At 30.8% G+C, this 19,677-nt stretch overlaps 1 non-coding gene across 1 annotated transcript; it reads right to left on the bottom strand.

The window, feature by feature from the left end:
• Positions 1-17,334: 17,334 nt before the first annotated feature.
• LOC139873833 (small nucleolar RNA R71) lies at positions 17,335-17,441 on the bottom strand. The gene has a single exon (XR_011767547.1). It is a non-coding gene; the product is annotated as a small nucleolar RNA R71 (small nucleolar RNA).
• Between the last annotated feature and the right edge of the window lie 2,236 nt (positions 17,442-19,677).

Raw genomic sequence — 19,677 nt, 5'->3', positions numbered from 1 at the left:
AAATCCAAATCAACGAAAAACTTCAATTCATCGAAGAACCCGTCGAAATAATGGATCGCGAGGTTAAAAGACTTAAGCAAAACAAGATACCAATTGTTAAGGTTCGATGGAATGCTTGTAGAGGACCCGAGTTCACCTGGGAGCGTGAAGATCAGATGAAGAAGAAATACCCGCATCTATTTCCAGAAGATTCATCAACACCTTCAACAGCTTAAAATTTCGGGACGAAATTTATTTAACGGGTAGGTACTGTAGTGACCCGAACTTTTCCATGTTTATATATATTAATTGAGATTGATATTTACATGATTAAATGTTTCCAACATGTTAAGCAATCAAACTTGTTAAGACTTGATTAATTGAAATATGTTTCATATAGACAATTGACCACCCAAGTTGACCGGTGATTCACGAACGTTAAAACTTGTAAAAACTATATGATGACATATATATGGATATATATATAGTTAACATGATACTATGATAAGTAAACATATCATTAATTATATTAACAATGAACTACATATGTAAAAACAAGACTACTAACTTAATGATTTTTAAACGAGACATATATGTAACGATTATCGTTGTAAAGACATTTAATGTATATATATCATATTAAGAGATATTCATACATGATAATATCATGATAATATAATAATTTAAAATCTCATTTGATATTATAAACATTGGGTTAACAACATTTAACAAGACCGTTAACCTAAAGGTTTAAAAACAACACTTACATGTAACGACTAATGATGAATTAACGACTCAGTTAAAATGTATATACATGTAGTGTTTTAATATGTATTTATACACTTTTGAAAGACTTCAATACACTTATCAAAATACTTCTACTTAACAAAAATGCTTACAATTACATCCTCGTTCAGTTTCATCAACAATTCTACTCGTATGCACCAGTATTCGTACTCGTACAATACACAGCTTTTAGATGTATGTACTATTGGTATATACACTCCAATGATCAGCTCTTAGCAGCCCATGTGAGTCACCTAACACATGTGGGAACCATCATTTGGCAACTAGCATGAAATATCTCATAAAATTACAAAAATATGAGTAATCATTCATGACTTATTTACATGAAAACAAAATTACATATCCTTTATATCTAATCCATACACCAACGACCAAAAACACCTACAAACACTTTCATTCTTCAATTTTCTTCATCTAATTGATCTCTCTCAAGTTCTATCTTCAAGTTCTAAGTGTTCTTCATAAATTCCAAAAGTTCTAGTTTCATAAAATCAAGAATACTTTCAAGTTTGCTAGCTCACTTCCAATCTTGTAAGGTGATCATCCAACCTCAAGAAATCTTTGTTTCTTACAGTAGGTTATCATTCTAATACAAGGTAATAATCATATTCAAACTTTGGTTCAATTTCTATAACTATAACAATCTTATTTCAAGTGATGATCTTACTTGAACTTGTTTTCGTGTCATGATTCTGCTTCAAGAACTTCGAGCCATCCAAGGATCCATTGAAGCTAGATCCATTTTTCTCTTTTCCAGTAGGTTTATCCAAGGAACTTAAGGTAGTAATGATGTTCATAACATCATTCGATTCATACATATAAAGCTATCTTATTCGAAGGTTTAAACAAAAGTTAATCCTTCTAACTTGACTTTTAAAATCAACTAAACACATGTTCTATATCTATATGATATGCTAACTTAATGATTTAAAACCTGGAAACACGAAAAACACCGTAAAACCGGATTTACGCCGTCGTAGTAACACCGCGGGCTGTTTTGGGTTAGTTAATTAAAAACTATGATAAACTTTGATTTTAAAGTTGTTATTCTGAGAAAATGATTTTTATTATGAACATGAAACTATATCCAAAAATTATGATTAAACTCAAAGTGGAAGTATGTTTTCTAAAATGGCCATCTAGACGTCGTTCTTTCGACTGAAATAACTACCTTTACAAAAACGACTTGTAACTTATTTTTCCGACTATAAACCTATACTTTTTCTGTTTAGATTCATAAAATAGAGTTCAATATGAAACCATAGCAATTTGATTCACTCAAAACGGATTTAAAATGAAGAAGTTATGACTAAAACAAGATTGGATAATTTTTCTCATTTTAGCTACGTGAAAATTGGTAACAAATCTATTCCAACCATAACTTAATCAACTTGTATTGTATATTATGTAATCTTGAGATACCATAGACATGTATACAATGTTTCGACCTATCATGTCGACACATCTATATATATTTCGGAACAACCATAGACACTCTATATGTGAATGTTGGAGTTAGCTATACAGGGTTGAGGTTGATTCCAAAATATATATAGTTTGAGTTGTGATCAATACTGAGATACGTATACACTGGGTCGTGGATTGATTCAAGATAATATTTGTCTATTTATTTCTGTACATCTAACTGTGGACAACTAGTTGTAGGTTACTAACGAGGACAGCTGACTTAATAAACTTAAAACATCAAAATATATTAAAAGTTTTGGAAATATATTTTGAACATACTTTGATATATATGTATATATTGTTATAGGTTCATGAATCAACCAGTGGCCAAGTCTTACTTCCCGACGAAGTAAAAATCTGTGAAAGTGAGTTATAGTCCCACTTTTAAAATCTAATATTTTTGGGATGAGAATACATGCAGGTTTTATAAATGATTTACAAAATAGACACAAGTACGTGAAACTACATTCTATGGTTGAATTATCGAAATCGAATATGCCCCTTTTTATTAAGTCTGGTAATCTAAGAATTAGGGAACAGACACCCTAATTGACGCGAATCCTAAAGATAGATCTATCGGGCCCAACAAGCCCCATCCAAAGTACCGGATGCTTTAGTACTTCGAAATTTATATCATATCCGAAGGGTGTCCCGGAATGATGGGGATATTCTTATATATGCATCTTGTTAATGTCGGTTACCAGGTGTTCACCATATGAATGACTTTTATCTCTATGTATGGGATGTGTATTGAAATATGAAATCTTGTGGTCTATTATTATGATTTGATATATATAGGTTAAACCTATAACTCACCAACATTTTTGTTGACGTTTTAAGCATGTTTATTCTCAGGTGATTATTAAGAGCTTCCGCTGTCGCATACTTAAATAAGGACAAGATTTGGAGTCCATGCTTGTATGATATTGTGTAAAAACTGCATTCAAGAAACTTATTTTGTTGTAACATATTTGTATTGTAAACCATTATGTAATGGTCGTGTGTAAACATGATATTTTAGATTATCATTATTTGATAATCTACGTAAAGCTTTTTAAAACCTTTATCTATGAAATAAAGGTTATGGTTTGTTTTAAAAATGAATGCAGTCTTTGAAAAACGTCTCATATAGAGGTCAAAACCTCGCAACGAAATCAATTAATATGGAACGTTTTTAATCAATAAGAACGGGACATTTCATATATTACGTAACATTTGCTAGTGGGGAAATATGTGGCTGAAAGTTAATGGATGGAGATAATTAGATGTACCTGAAATGGCATTTTTCACTTTGTCGACACTAGTTCACGGGTTCATAGAAAAGCATAACAAATTGACTTTGATGCATAATAGATCATTTTAGGCGTAATTATTTATTGTTATATATTATATTTAATGTTAATAATTACTAAATATAGTAATAATAATAACATTATTAATATTAATATTACAAATTATCATAATAATAAATATTAATAACAATGATAATTTGTTATTAATAATAGTATTAATAATGATAAAATATTAATATCACTATAACAAATTAATATTTAATATTAATACATAATTATTTACATAAAATGAAATGTTATAATTTCTATATATAACATTTATAAATTACTTATTTACAATATTCATATATATACACACATATCTATTTACAATATATTGTTCATGAATCGTCAAAAATGGTCGAGGGTCAATTGAACATATGAAACAGTTCAAACCTTTTGAGACTCAACATTACAGACTTTCTTTATCGTGTTGAAATCATATGGAGATTAAGTTTAAATTTTATCGGAAATTTCCGGGTCATCACAGTTCTCTCTATATATAACCTTGCCTGGTAACCGACCTTAACAGATAAAGCATATAGAATATCCCCAAAATATACAGGCATATAGCAATCAGTATGATAAATACATAACCTCTCATCTGTTTAATATAAACCTCGAAGTACTAAAGCAGTTCATATCTCTGACTGGGGCATGTCAAAGTCCATAGATCTATCTTTAGGATTCTCGTCAATTAGGGGCCATTTCCCTAATTCTTAGGTTACCAAGCTAAAATAATCAGGGGGAAATATTCGGTATAATAAACTACAGAATTCTCGTCTGTATAATAATTCATTCGAGGAATGTTTTGCTTGTGTCTATCTAGTCAAACATTTATAAAAGCATTTCATGTATTCTCAGCCCAAAAATATATATTGCAAAAGCATTTAATAAAAAGGGATCAAATGAACTCACGATACGATATTTTTAGTAAATATATGCATATGACTGAACTGAACAATACACGGTTGGCCTCAGATTCATGAACCTATATCAAGTATATATATATTAAAACATATAATCGTAATCGAACAGTTTATATATTATTATTAGTGATATATTTGTTATATTATATGTTATATAAATAAATTTAATATATTTAATTTATATATTTTATATATAATTAATATTTATCATATTAAATTTTAATATAGTTTAATTAATAACGTTTTAATGATAAAATATAGTAATATGTAATATTAATATAATTGTAATGTATTTTTATATAAAATATTTATTTGTAATAATAATAATGATAATAACTGTGATAATCATAATGATATTCCATTTTAATCTTATTTAAATTTTTCATAATAACATTTATATTCCTATTTATAATCTTTACTTTTATACCTATAACCTTAACAACATCATTAAAACTTTTATTTTCATAATCATAATAATTTTAATAATAATGATATTGATAATACTAATAATAATAATACTGATAGTTTTAATGATAACAAAATGATAATTTTAGTAAAATTGATAATAATGATAATAATTTTCAATAATAACATTACTGATAATGATAATCATATTAATAATAATAATGATAATATTAATAATAATACTTATGTTAATAATAATAATACTAATAATCATAAAATGATACTAATACTAATATTAATGAAAATAATAATAAATTGTATTATTTTTATACTAATAATAATAACTAGTAAGCATATAAACCAAACATCATCAAGCAAAATACATTATCTTAATACATATTCATAATTGTATGTTATGCATTTTACCGTTTGCAGCTTGTTCTACCCAATCTTCTATATCATCTTCGTGTATTTGACCTACCTTCGTCATCAAAATAGGATTGTAGCTTCTCAATTTTAGGGTTATCACAAATTGTTTATTAGGTGTTACAAGATTTCAGTCGTTATTGATTGAATTAGAATGTTAGAATAGAATGATGATGATATAGGAAACTGAATACAACAACAATAACACTAACAACAAAACCCAATACCACATAAGTGGTATAGGGGAGGTGAGATATAGACACTCTTTCCCCAGAGTGAAAACACTCTCAAAAGTGGAGAAAGTCATCCCTCTCTTTATTCGACGGATAGAGAGATTGCTTTCGAGTGGACCTCCGGCAAATAAGTAGGAAATATTTTTAAGAAAAAAATAGTAAAATAAAATTGAGATGCCATGAAAATGGTAGAATCAAATTTTTATGGGTTTTAAATCCTGCCTGAAATTTAATTTAAAGTTGCCAATAAATCGACGCTTGCTGTCGACTCAATAAGTAGAGCCGATGATATAGGAAACTGAATCTCTTATGGAAATTAAAAACACCAAAGTACTCCCACATGGCTTGCATGTGCATCTACTTAATTGTGTAGTTTAACGGAGTTAGAGCAAAAGGACTAACGTCGTGGCATTTAAAAAATTGTGAGGGATGATCGGTGTAATTTCAATATAAAAACACATGTATAAATGTACAATTTACTCTTAAAAGAATTTATTTGACTTATAACATAAACTAGTTGTGGAGCCCTCGCTTCGCGCCGGGGGCTCCGTTTTGAATGCGAGTTAAAAAAAAGTCTTGATCTATTTTATAAAAAATAATTTTTTCGACATCTAACATTGAAGGGTTGTTCCTTTTGTGAAAGTTGCTTCTTTTATTGTTGAGAAAGAAAAAAAAAACATAGTTGATTTTTTTGTAAAAAAGAATTTTTTTGACATCTTTTAGTAACATTGAAGGGTTGGTTCTTTTACGAAAGTTGCTTCTTTTATCGTTGGAGACAAAAAAAAAAGTTGAAATGATTAAAATACCCCTGGTTACTATTGATGAATAGTTCTACAGGATTTTGTCTTTTAGATAGTATAGTAATAGTAATAATAATAATAATAATAATAATAATAATAATAATAATAATAATAATAATAATAATAATAATAATAATAATAATATTTATACTGAGTAATAAAATGATAAAATTATATTTTAAATGATGATAATAATGTTAGTAATAACAATAATAACAATAATAATAATAATAATAATAATAATAATAATAATAATAATAATAATAATAATAATAATAATAATAATAATAATAATTGTAACTATAATCATAGTAATAATAATAATAAATGATAATTAATACTTATATCAGTAATAACAATGACTATAATACTAATAATAATAACAATGACTATAATACTAATAATAATAACAACAACAACAAAAACAATAATAATAATAATAATAATAATAATAATAATAATAATAATAATAATAATAATAATAATAATAATAATAATAATAATAATAATAATAATAATAATAATAATAATAATAATAATAGTAATAATAATAATAATAGTAGTAGTAGTAGTAGTAGTAGTAGTAGTAGTAGTAGTAGTAGTAGTAGTAGTAGTAGTAGTAGTAGTAGTAGTAGTAGTAGTAGTAGTAATAAACTACCTTTAAAACAAGCTTTAAAAAAAATAACGCCACCATCCAAGCTCGAACACACGACCTCTCGCTAGCCCAAAAACGCCCTTAACCATTCAGCTGCTACTTACTTTTCTGTTTTATTATATAACTTAAATTAATTTAAACCGCATTTCTGTATTCTTCTTCTTCTTGATAACAACGATCTACTAGAGTAATTCATAAACGTCGAATTTAATTGGTTTGGTTTAAGACTTAAGTTTGAAACAGAGATAAACGGCTTGTAGGTGTTCATGATTAACAGAACAGAAGGAAAGAAAGGGAAAAAATACGATTTACAGCAAGAAAATACTCGCGAAGAACTCAAACATCAATTTCAAATTTTCGAACGTTTTAGATCATAATTTCTACATGAAAAAGGTTTTAAATCATTCCTAGAAACTTTAGAAATCATTAATTGAACTTGAAACCTCAAAACAAACTCGAATTTTACGATGAACAATTTGTTTGACTTTTTAAATTTAATCTTTGCCTCCAAAATTCTAATTCAATAAAAGGAATTGGAAGTTGAAACTTTGTAAGTAGTTTGAATAGAGTAATCCTATGACTTCTGCATTTATAGTTTTTGAAAATTGTTTCAAAATCGAGCTTTTGAATTAAATGAACAAGAACAGAGGTGTCGACTTCTGTTTTTTTAATTCTTGTTTTTAATTACGAATTGTAGTAGTGGATAGTTGTAACTGATAATCGAGATAGCCAAATGGTTTGATTTATAGCCAAATGGTGTTGACAGGTTCAATCAGTGAAAAGAAAGAAAGAAAATATATAAAGTCGATTAAGACACTCAACTGATTTTGTTTCTATATTGACAAAGGAATTCGACCTGTTAAATTTAGCAGACAAATTAAAAAAAAGAGATAGTGACCTGTAACTTAATTTGGAATCTGTCTGTATGATTTTTATATATATAATTAATATTAATAATTAATAAATATAAATATATTAATAATAAGATTACTTTTAATATTATTAATAAAAATAATAATAATAATAATATAAATAACAAGAATAATGATATTAATTATAATTAATGTTAATAATAATAATAATAATAATAATAATAATAATAATAATAAGAATAATAATAATAATAATAATAATAATAATAATAATAATAACATTAATGATAATGATAATAATAATAATAAGTTGTATCTTAATAAAAATAACAATACTTATAATAATTTTAATAATATCAGTAATAATAATAATGATATTAATAATATTAATATTGATAGTAATAATGATATTAATTTAACAAATTATGCGTATCAAATTTCATGTCTATATATATATATAATAATACTGATACTAATATTATTATTAATATTAATAATAATAATAATGAAAGTAATAATAATATTAGTATAACAATTATATTTTAACATGTAATAAAATTTAATATATTTACCTTACACATTATTAATTATGTAATACTTATATTATATAATAACATACTTAAATATTTAACATTTATATATTTTATATATATATTACAATATACATATAATATTAATTATGTATATATATATATATATATACATATATATATATATATATATATATATATATATATATATATATATATATATATATATATATATATATATATATATATATATATATATTCATTTTAATAATAGCTTAATTATTTTATATATTACTTTACATTTTCAATTCAAATGATTAAATTTTATTTTATTATTTCAAATTATTATATATGCTTATATATATATATATATATATATATATATATATATATATATATATATATATATATATATATGTATATATACAAACAATTGTTCGTGAATCGTCAGAAACAGTCGCAGGTTAAATGAATTCATGGAAAATAGTTCAAAAATTTTGAGACTCAACATTACAGACTTTGCTTATCGTGTCAGAAATATGAAATTATATAAAGATTCGGTTCAAAATAAGTCAAAATTTTCCGGGTCGTCACAACTTAGCCATGGTGTTCTTTATGGTTGAACTCTTTTTAAAGGGCCTAACTATCTTTTTAAACCCAATTATTAACGAAAGCATCCAAAGACATCACGTCTCTCGAATACGGCATACCCTGTATTCTATTATGCTTAAGAAAGTTTAGACCTTTGTAGAATGTTAATACGTCACCCAACCGAGTCGCTCAATTGGATGAGCCGTCTGAACGTGTATGTCTGTAGTGAGATTGCACAGGCGTCGGGAGTAAGAGATGTTGCTGTCTATTCAGAATCTTCAAGCCTAACGCATTACCCATTGACATGTCTTATGACAGGGGCGTTAGGATCAGTGTAATGAATACAAGGTCACTACCTATTCAGGAGCCAGCATTCCATAATCTCAGCAAAGTAACTAACGAAACCATAGTATGTGCTTGCTTTAACCTTATCTAAATTACAAATTTTATCGCATTTACTTTATTTTACCTTATAAATTAGAAAACCCAAAATTAGGTAATAAACCACTACTCCTTCACTTTTGGATTATCTTAAGCTTTAATTATAGGTTCGATTCTACTGATATCTTAAAAATACGGCCCTAGGTCATACTTCCCTTACTCACCATAATAAGGAGTAGTACGATTTTGGCCCTACTAAATATAAATTTAAAACTATTGCTTCCTCTCCCGATAGCTGATTCTGACGTCCTGCGGCCTAACGACACCGTAGAAATAAAACCGTCCGTTTCGGTCATATCAGGGAGGAGTGAGTTTTTGGCGCCGCTGCTGGGGAACTGGTATCAGACAATACTGCTTCTATCAAACCTATTTGCAAGCATTTAGTGGTTTCTAAGAAAGACAATTATACACGGACTTAGTTGTTGGATTTTTCGAACAGTCTCCAATTATATTAGACCCAAAAGGATCCTGCCTCTACGTAGTCGGCCTGGCCACTTGGTTTATTGAATAGTTTGTGCGAAGCTCTGTTATCGAAATACCAGCGAATCGGTAGCAAGAACCAAAAACATAATTAAACCTAGGATAATTACCTTGAATTACCTTAGATTACCTTAAATTACCTTAGATTACTTTAGATTAAGATCGCTTTAGTTTGCTTTAGACTAAATTAGGAACTTAGCTTAAAATTTAAAACAAAAGGGCATACTCAGTGTATGACCCAAACCCGATCTAGACCAGGCCCGTTGTTATTCGTACCTGATCCAGACGCAATAATCTCTAAAGCACACAAAGAAGAGCGAATCAGAAATTAAATGGCGTTACGCATTATTATAGCAGAAAACACCAAACCCTCGATTGAAGGTTGAGGAGGACCAATCAGATTTTCGGAGATTCAAAGACACTCGTTCGAGTTAAAACATCATATTATACAGCTCATCCAAAATGGTTGTCAACTTCATAGACTACTGAATGATGATCCTAACTCTCACCTTGATAAATTTATATCTCTTTCAAACTCCTACAAACAGCCAGGATAGGACAAGATATAGTCTGGCTATACTTGTTCTCCTATTCTCTCACTCATCATGCACAAACATGGTTTGAAGGATTGGAAAAAGATTCCATCATGTCATGGACGGAGATGGCTAGTAAATTTCTAACAAAATATCTCCCTCCTTCTAAATAAACCAAGCTTAAGAATGACATCATTAACTTTAAACAAAGTTACGATGAATCTCTTTACACCGCATGGAAGCGATTGAAAACTCTGTTGAAGAAATGCCCTAATCACCAGCTAGAACGGTAAGACCAAATCTGTACCTTCTATAATGGTCTTACGGTAAATAATAGGACGACGATCGATGCAGCAGCTCAAGGAAATCTGATGGACCAAACCGCAGACAAAGCTTGGGAATTGCTCGATAACATTAAAATGCATCATCATGACTGGAACAGTGGTGAAAGAACTTCATCATCTGCTCCACTTTAATAATCAAACGGAGGCCATCAAATCCCCCACAGATAAGATGGAGTCTTTTGCCAAATAACTCGGAGAATTAAATGCACAACCGCAGCAGGTCAACCAGGTTCAGGCTTGGTTACGAGAATATCAAGTTGAGTACGAGAATCCTAAAAGTTCAGTCTGTTATGTTCAATACCCAACTCATCAATCAAATCTCGGATTCAATCAACAACCTAGGGTTAACCAATTTCAAAGAAACAACCAGCCTTTTCGCTATTGTTACCAACCTTATCCACCCTAACAATCTCAATTGATCTACGATCAACCACTTCCACTCACTGGACCACCAGCTGAATAAAATTCCCCAACCACCCAACTTACAAAAGTAACCAACCCTGCTATCGGGACTGATGATCAATTGACTCAGTTCATTCAAGGACAACAATAGCTAAATCAGAGAACTGCGTCTAGACAAGACCAGACGGAGATACTCATGCGAAACCAATTAGCTCTGCTCAAAAATCTAGAAACGCAGCTCGGACAGTTATCACAACGCCTTGAAACCCGACCACAAGGAAGATTACCTAGTAATACTATCCAAATTTCCCACATAGAGGAAGCTAAGCAAATGGACTCCATAATCCCAAAGGAAGAACCACGGAGAAGGTCAGCTAGGCTCAAGAACAAATCGACATATTCTCAGACGCTATCCACACAAACTCTGGTTTGTGTACCTTATCTTGGAAGGCTACTAGAAGAACCATCCAAGCTTGATACCTACAAACTTGATTGAAGATTCCTGGACACCATGTCCAAAGTTACCAACCAAAAGAGACACATCTGAAGGCTTCTCTCCACGAAGGAGAGGATACCAGATTCCAACAAAATTCCACTGAGTGAAGAATGCTCGGCATTACTCAGAAACTCTTTACCACAAAAACTAGGAGATACGGGCCGATTCATTTTCCCGTGTTCAATCTACCATTCATGCGCTAGCAGATTTAGGAGCAAGTATCAACCTAATCCCCTACTCTCTCTACAAGATATTAGAGTTAGGATACTTATCACCAACTAAAATGACAATCCAACTTGCCGATCACACAATCCGATATCCTAAGGGCATAGTTGAGAACGTCTTGGTGAAAGTCGACAAATTCTTATATCCTACGGATTTCATAGTGATGGACATCAAGGAAGACCTACATACACTGATAGTATTACGGAGACCTTTCATGAATACGGCTAGGACTGTCATTGATGTGTACAATCAAACCTTGATCTTGCGATCACATGGGGAGAGCGTTACCTTCAAAATTGACCGACCTACCGATCTTTCTGGACAGGCCGAGATGTTTGCTATTTCCACCAAACAGATCACTTCCGATGATGAGTCCCCACCACCAGCCGATGATATCTAGATGGGTGTTGAATCACAGTTTGTTGACAACCCAGAAATGGAAGAAGAGTATCCCAACGAAAAAATAGAGGAAGAAGAAGAATCTGAGGAGGAAGAGAAAAATGGGAGATGTAAAAGAAACTGCGATAGAACCCTCTCTAAGCTTGGAAGAAAATTCCAATTATCATAAAGAATTAATGAGGCTAGAGATGGAGGACCACAATTTAATTATTCAATTCAAAAAGAAAAAGGCTGAGGTTAAAGATATAAAGATTGACCCTGCAAGTGTCGAAGTGAAACAACCGAATACTGAAGAAACCCATTCATCAGACAAATCAACAGAAGAAAAGTATTACTGATGATGACGAGGAAGAGAAAAATGAAGACATTTTGGATGATTCACATTCTCCACCCGCACCAGATCTAGAGGAGCCAGACTCTTCTTCAGATCAGATTCCGGTCATATCAAATCACGCCCACATGATAACCTTCACCAATGACACCGATGAATTTGAAGATATTCTCGAAGTCATCCGTAAATCAACAATTTTTTTCACACCACGATTAAAGGAACATATCAAGGCAATCGAAGATGAATACAACCGCTATCTATCAAGAGAAGATGATGATGTTGAAATCTTAGAGGAACACATTCAAGACTTTATCAATACTCTTCACGATCATATCTTCCATGAAGAAAGGCAACGAGAGCACAATTCGGTGGTTTGCACTATTCTCGAGACAAGATTTTGTCAAGATCAGAAGATCATTTACTCTAAGGTTTACAACGCCTTAGCCGGATCTGTACTTCCGTTCTCAGCAAACCAACGAGCACTACTGACTCTCATCCGGAAACATATGGATCTTTCCACCGGACGCCCAAATTATCACTCTGATTTGCAAATGATCGAATATATTCACAGCCTCTTCGTTCTCTTGGAAAAAGATAATTTCGAAAGCACACCAGACAGGCTAGTGATTTACGTAAAAATTGATCACCACGCTGATCTGATTATTAAACAGTTACGAGATGTAGTAGCGAAAGAAGGAAGATGCAACAATCCATTTTCACACCTGGAACAAGACCGAGTCAACATTGCCACCTTTGTTACGAAGCAGATAGCACGTATCTTCCACGAATACACTGATACTAGTTTCACGTTTAAAGCTGGATGTCGGGAGATATACTCCAAGACGATGACATTAATTCTTGGGTCAGGATTGCTTTTCACTTGTTTTCAGCTACGCCTCTTGACAAATTTGTGCAAAGCTACAGACTCCTACTGTGCACATCACCATTCTGAAGATTTTGAGATACTAAAGATACAATTTATGACACTATTTGAAGACCTCCGAAATGAGCATCCAGTCAGAGAAACAATCACTACGAGCACTGCCTCGACGATTGACATTCATGGATCAATCAGCAAAGCCGTAGATCATATTCTCATCGGACTTCAAGTTTTGTCACGAGCTAAAAATGCACATTATCTCTCCTTCAGAAGATCTTCAAGAGAAATACCGGACCTTCTACCATTTTTGGTCCGGCACTTTCTTTGAATCTATCCACCAAGACTCACATTCTGAAATGCCCCGTTCATATAAATATAAACGATTCACAATAGTTGATTACATTACGAGATAGTTGACCTCTATATGATACATTTTACAAACGTTGCATTCGTTTTTAAAAGACAAACTTTCTTTACATTGAAAGTTGACGGAAAGCATACTATTTCATAATACCTCCAACTATAATTGACTTAATAATAATCTTGATGAACTCGGCGACTCGAATGCAACGTCTTTTGAAATATGTCATGAATGACTCCAAGTAATATCTCTAATATGAGCAAATGCACAGTGAAAGATTTCTTTCATACCTGAGAATAAACATGCTTTCAAGTGTCAACCAAAAGGTTGGTGAGTTCATAGGTTTATCATAAAACAATAAAATTCATCATTTTGATAGACCACAAGATTTAAATGCTGCATGGTACAAATGGGCCCAAATCCTATACCCACCTGTAATGTACATGCGATATCTTTTAAATACAGTACACCTTTCTCGTGTACGAAATCATCTTTCATAAATCTTAGTAACTGATATTGCTCCAAACGAACATATAATTAGTCGTAATATCGTTCCAATATGTAAAGTTTTTAAATGTAATTTCCTTATTTTTAGTTATAATAGTTAAATAAATAAGTGCGAAGATGAAAGACGCAAATCGTTCGAAAATGAAGATTTAAAGACAAAAACGAAGATTTGAAAGACCAAAACGTCCAAAATGCTCAAACGTACAAGTTACACTCCAAGTGGTTTAATTTATCGAAGAAAAACATCTAAAATTGACAAGAGTACAAGACGCAGAACGCAAAGTACACGATATTAAATTATACGAAAATGCGTTCGAAAATCCGAAACCGAGACATGAACCAACTATCAACGTACGACTCAACGGAGCAAAAATTACAAGTCAACTATGCACAAGAATATAATATAATATAAAAATAATTCATAATAATAATAATAATATTAAAATTACAATCAAAGAGCCATTTGAACGAAGAATTGAATTGTAATTCAATTTTGGCAACCAACTTTCTATCAACTTGTGTTGTCTTTTTCTATAGCCATCAGAGTACAGAGCCTCAAGTTGTTTACCTTATCAAACTTTCAAATGTCAACATTTCAACAGTAGGCATATTTGCCTATAAAAGAAGGCAGAGGACGAATACAATTTTACACCAATTTTCATAATCCATTTCTCAATCTGTCTCTTATATTTATAAATTATAATTTATAATTTAAGTAAGTTTAGTTTAGTTTGGGTATTGTAACGTCTAATTTACGGGTTTTTAATTAGAGTTCTGTCCGTGTACCGCTACGCTAATAAATATCGCTTTTTACCGTTCCAACTCGCTGTAAGTCTCCACGTTCCAACTTTATTTTCACGTATCGTTATTATCGTTATTATCGTCGTTATTATCGTTATTTATTATTTATTATTGTTATCATTATTATTATTGTTACCATGTCCACTTTATATAATTTATATTTCTACGCTGTTATAATGTCCAACCTAATATCCATAGTGGTAACTAAAATGTAGAACCTCTGGACAAATAGATTGAACCATTTATAATATTATGATGTAACTTTGACTATTTCTAATATTAAGTTTAATCACCGACCCATTGTTATATAAATTAATATTTTCACCCCTATCACATAATTTATTAAAATTGATAAACGAGTGCATTAAATTGACATAAATTATGCTTCAACACCTCGGTGATCTAGACGAACATATGGTCAAATTATTGACAATAATTTAGAAGTGTGATTCGGTGGTTTGGGTAATATTACAGTTTATATAATCGTGTAATTATAAAAAGGGTAAGACCGTTATAATTTTGGTTTTAACGAAAATAAAAACTGGATTAAATCTCAATTTAAATAGCCGGGGTATAATTTAATTCGCTAAAACGAGATCTAAACGAAAGTGAGATTTAGTTTTAGTTAATTAAATCTTTATAAATCGAAAGATAAAATATAAGGATATATATTAAAACATCGTAATCGGACTTAAAAACAATCCATAAATCCAGAGGGGACATATTTTAGTAGCCACTACTTTACCTTCTTATAAATCTCATCAATTTCACTATTTACCATATAGTAAATTTTAATTACTTTTTACTATTTTGCTATATTGCCATGAAAAACCTTATTTATTCTATTTTGTCAAATTAGTTAAATTGTATTTTTATTGTCGTTAATTTAGTTATTCCATTTTAGTTAAATTTAAATTCCGTTTAATTAAGTAGTAAACCCTAATCCAAAATTCCCCTTTTAAATAGTTTAACTTTTAGCGATTAAACCTTGAAAACTCCATCTCCCTGTGGAACGAACCGGATTTACCAACGAACTATTACTACACGGATAGGAAAAAGTTGCCTATATGTGTGAAATCAATCCTAAATCATAAAAATGCCATATAATCACAACCAATTCGTGTAATATTTTCAATCTAAATCAGATCAAAATAAAAGGACACGATCTTTCATCATCAACTTTTTGGCGCCGCTGCCGGGGAAAGTTGGCAGTTAAATAAATAGATAATTTTTCTGATTCGTAGTAATAGTTGGATTTGTACGTGGACTGGGTTATTGGAGCCAAACAGTACTCAATTATATTGAGACCAAATGAATCCTGCCCCTCTGCTGCATCTTTTGGCTATTCGAAACGTGGGCAAAATCAGAAGGAAAATCTGTTTGTTTAAAGGTTTTTATCATTGTTTTTAGTTATTCAATCCTTTCGTGAAAATTCATTTTCAAGAAAGTTCAATGTTTATACACTTTGTGAATAAATCCTTCAAGACTACATACAGTTTTTCAATTATATGACCCGTTCAGGAAATCCTAAACTCATTGCACTTAATCTAGAACCAGAAAAAAACTTGAATAAAAGATTAAAACAAAAAAAAACAACAAATATTAGGTAGTACTAGTCAACCGAAAACACCAAAAAATATCAAAATACAAGTAGGAAACACTAGTGGTCAACCAGAAATCAAAACTGAACTTGAAACCATCATCATTAAAGAAGAAATGACAGAAGTAACACCTGATCCAAATGATCTACCGATGTGGAATACCAGACAAACTGTTCCCCCTCTCGCACTTGCACCTATAAGAAGACCTGAAATTGAGGCTGAAAACTGGGAAGTTAAGGGGCAGTTTATGCACATGGTTCGTGAAAACCAATTCGACGGAAGACTTAATAATAATCCAATAGAACATCTAGAAGCTTTTGAAGATTTATGTGAACTGTACAAAAACAAAGATGTTTCTTCAGATGCATTTAAGTTAAGAACTTTTCCATATTCGTTAATCGGAGACGCAAAAGCATGGTTGAAAGCATCAAAACCTGATTCTATCACAACTTTTAACGAATTAAGAGAAAAATTCATTACCCGATTTTTCCCACCGGCAAAAGCCGAAAGACTTAGAACTGAAATCACCACTTTTAAACAAAAGGCGGATGAAACTCTTTATGATGCATGGGAAAGATTAAAAAGAATGTTACGAAATTGTCCGCAACACGAATTGCAAAAAGGGCAAATAGTACAAACTTTTTATCGTGGTATATTAGATTCCTCCGCTGGAGGAGTACTTATGTACAAATCACCAAATCAAGCGTATGACATGTTAGAAGACATGTCAGTTCATACTTTTGAATGGACACCGTCTAGAGATCAACTACCTAGAAGGACGGTGGCAAGCCTTAAAGAAAATGAAGACAACAACACAACCATAGCTTCACTGTCGAATCAATTCAAAAAGTTTGGAAGAGAAATAGAGAAACTAAATTCAACAGTTTTAGCATTGCAAGTAGGATGTGAAATCTGTGGACAACCACATTTCACGAAAGACTGTGATATCAATGATCGGCCAATGAACTCAGTAGCACAAGTTAATTTTATAGCCAATCAAAGACAAGAAAATTTTCAAGGAGGAAATTCTAATTATCAACCTGCAAACCCAGGATATCAAAACTCGAAGAATTTTGCTTTTCAAAGAAATGGACCACCTGGCTTTTTCAATAGAAACCAACCTCCATTTCCACCTCAACAAAATTTCCAACAACAATCGTTACCTCAATTACCGTATCAACAACAAAATCATAACACGCAGCCAGTAGAGAAGAAATCTAACTTTGAAGAAGTTATGATGAATTTTGTCAAAAGTCAATCAGAAACAAATGTGCAAGTGAAGAGACAATTACATCAAGTCCAAATGGGAAACGAGCAAGTACAAAGGAATCATCAAGCATCAATTCAAAACCTTGAAAGAGATATGGGAAGAATATCCCAATTGCTTGTTGAAAGGCAATCGGGAACTTTATTGTAACGACCCGGAAATTTCCGACCAAATTTAAACCCTAATCTCTATATGGTTCCGACACGATAAGCAAAAACCCTAATGTTGAGTCTAGAAAGTTTGAAATCTATATTCGGATAATCAGTACCCTTTGACCAAGCATGACGATTCACGAACATTTATGTGTGTATAGATATATATGTATATATAATTAATTTATAAATATTATATGAAGAAATTAGAATATTTCAGTCTATGTAAATATTTGTATGTTGTTATGCTATTATTATTAATGTTACTAAAATTATTATTATTATTATTATTATTACCATTATTATTATAAGTAGTTGTAAAAGTATAATTTTTGTTATCATTATTATTATATTAAAAGCAAATACAAACTAGTATTATTGTTATCAATAATCAATAATAATGTTATTAGTATCATTTATATTATTGATTGTTATTTATTATTATTATTCTTATTACTATTATTATTAGTATTTTTTATAATATTAATAAAATTAATAATATTATTATTAGATAATACAGTTATTAATTATAATACTCTGTATGATATGTAAGCAGATATATAAAGATAAAAAAAAAACGCATAGGATCTAGTTATAGTTCTTATCCTGTATCATCTTTAGACTTTTTCTTTCTTTTCTATTTCTCTCGTGACAAACTGTCGACTCCTATATCCACCAAACAACTCTCATCAATTATAAAAGGCGGGATTATCAAAACACATAACCATATTCTCTTCAAATTAATCAATCAATTCAGCAACTTTTCATTTGCTTTACTTTCTATTTAACATACACCAACCCACCTTCTATATTCCTACAACAACCACTCATCACCCGTTACTTTTATTGCATATTTCTTTCTCTTTATTGATTGAGTTACACTAACACAATTTACACCTTATACCATCTTGTAAACCACCATAACATCACCAACACAATGAGTCATCTTCTTCCTTATGGATATCGAACTAAACAAACCCAGGATCCATAGCTTTATTCGGGTTAACTTGACCTGCACCAAAAATCTAATGGGTTACCATCACTTAACCCACCAAGAACCCCAAATCGTTTTCATGTTCTGTTATTCTTATTTTTTTTACGAGAACCATCACTATCGTTATCACCACCTAAAACTCATCGCCACAACCGTGTTACCATGTCTTCTATTTCTTTTGAACCACAACACCCTCACCAACATATAACCGAACACCTCATCGCCTTTGATTCTTCCTATTTGTTCGAAAACCACCAAAACCAAAACTCATTTACAGCTACTGTTACGGTGGAGTACTGCTTCTTTCTCTCTCTTCGAATTCCATTGTGAATCACCCTCCCTTTCACCATTGTTATTACACGATTATAAACATCATCCTCACCATCATGTTCTGCTCGATCCTATTCCAGTTCTGGTCAGTCGAAGACCATTATATTG

This window comes from Rutidosis leptorrhynchoides, chromosome 10 (genome assembly GCF_046630445.1).
Source record: "Rutidosis leptorrhynchoides isolate AG116_Rl617_1_P2 chromosome 10, CSIRO_AGI_Rlap_v1, whole genome shotgun sequence".
In the NCBI taxonomy this organism is placed as follows: Eukaryota; Viridiplantae; Streptophyta; class Magnoliopsida; order Asterales; family Asteraceae; genus Rutidosis; species Rutidosis leptorrhynchoides.
The sequence above is the reverse complement of the archived record's forward strand: the minus strand, read 5'-3'. Positions and strand labels throughout refer to the sequence as shown.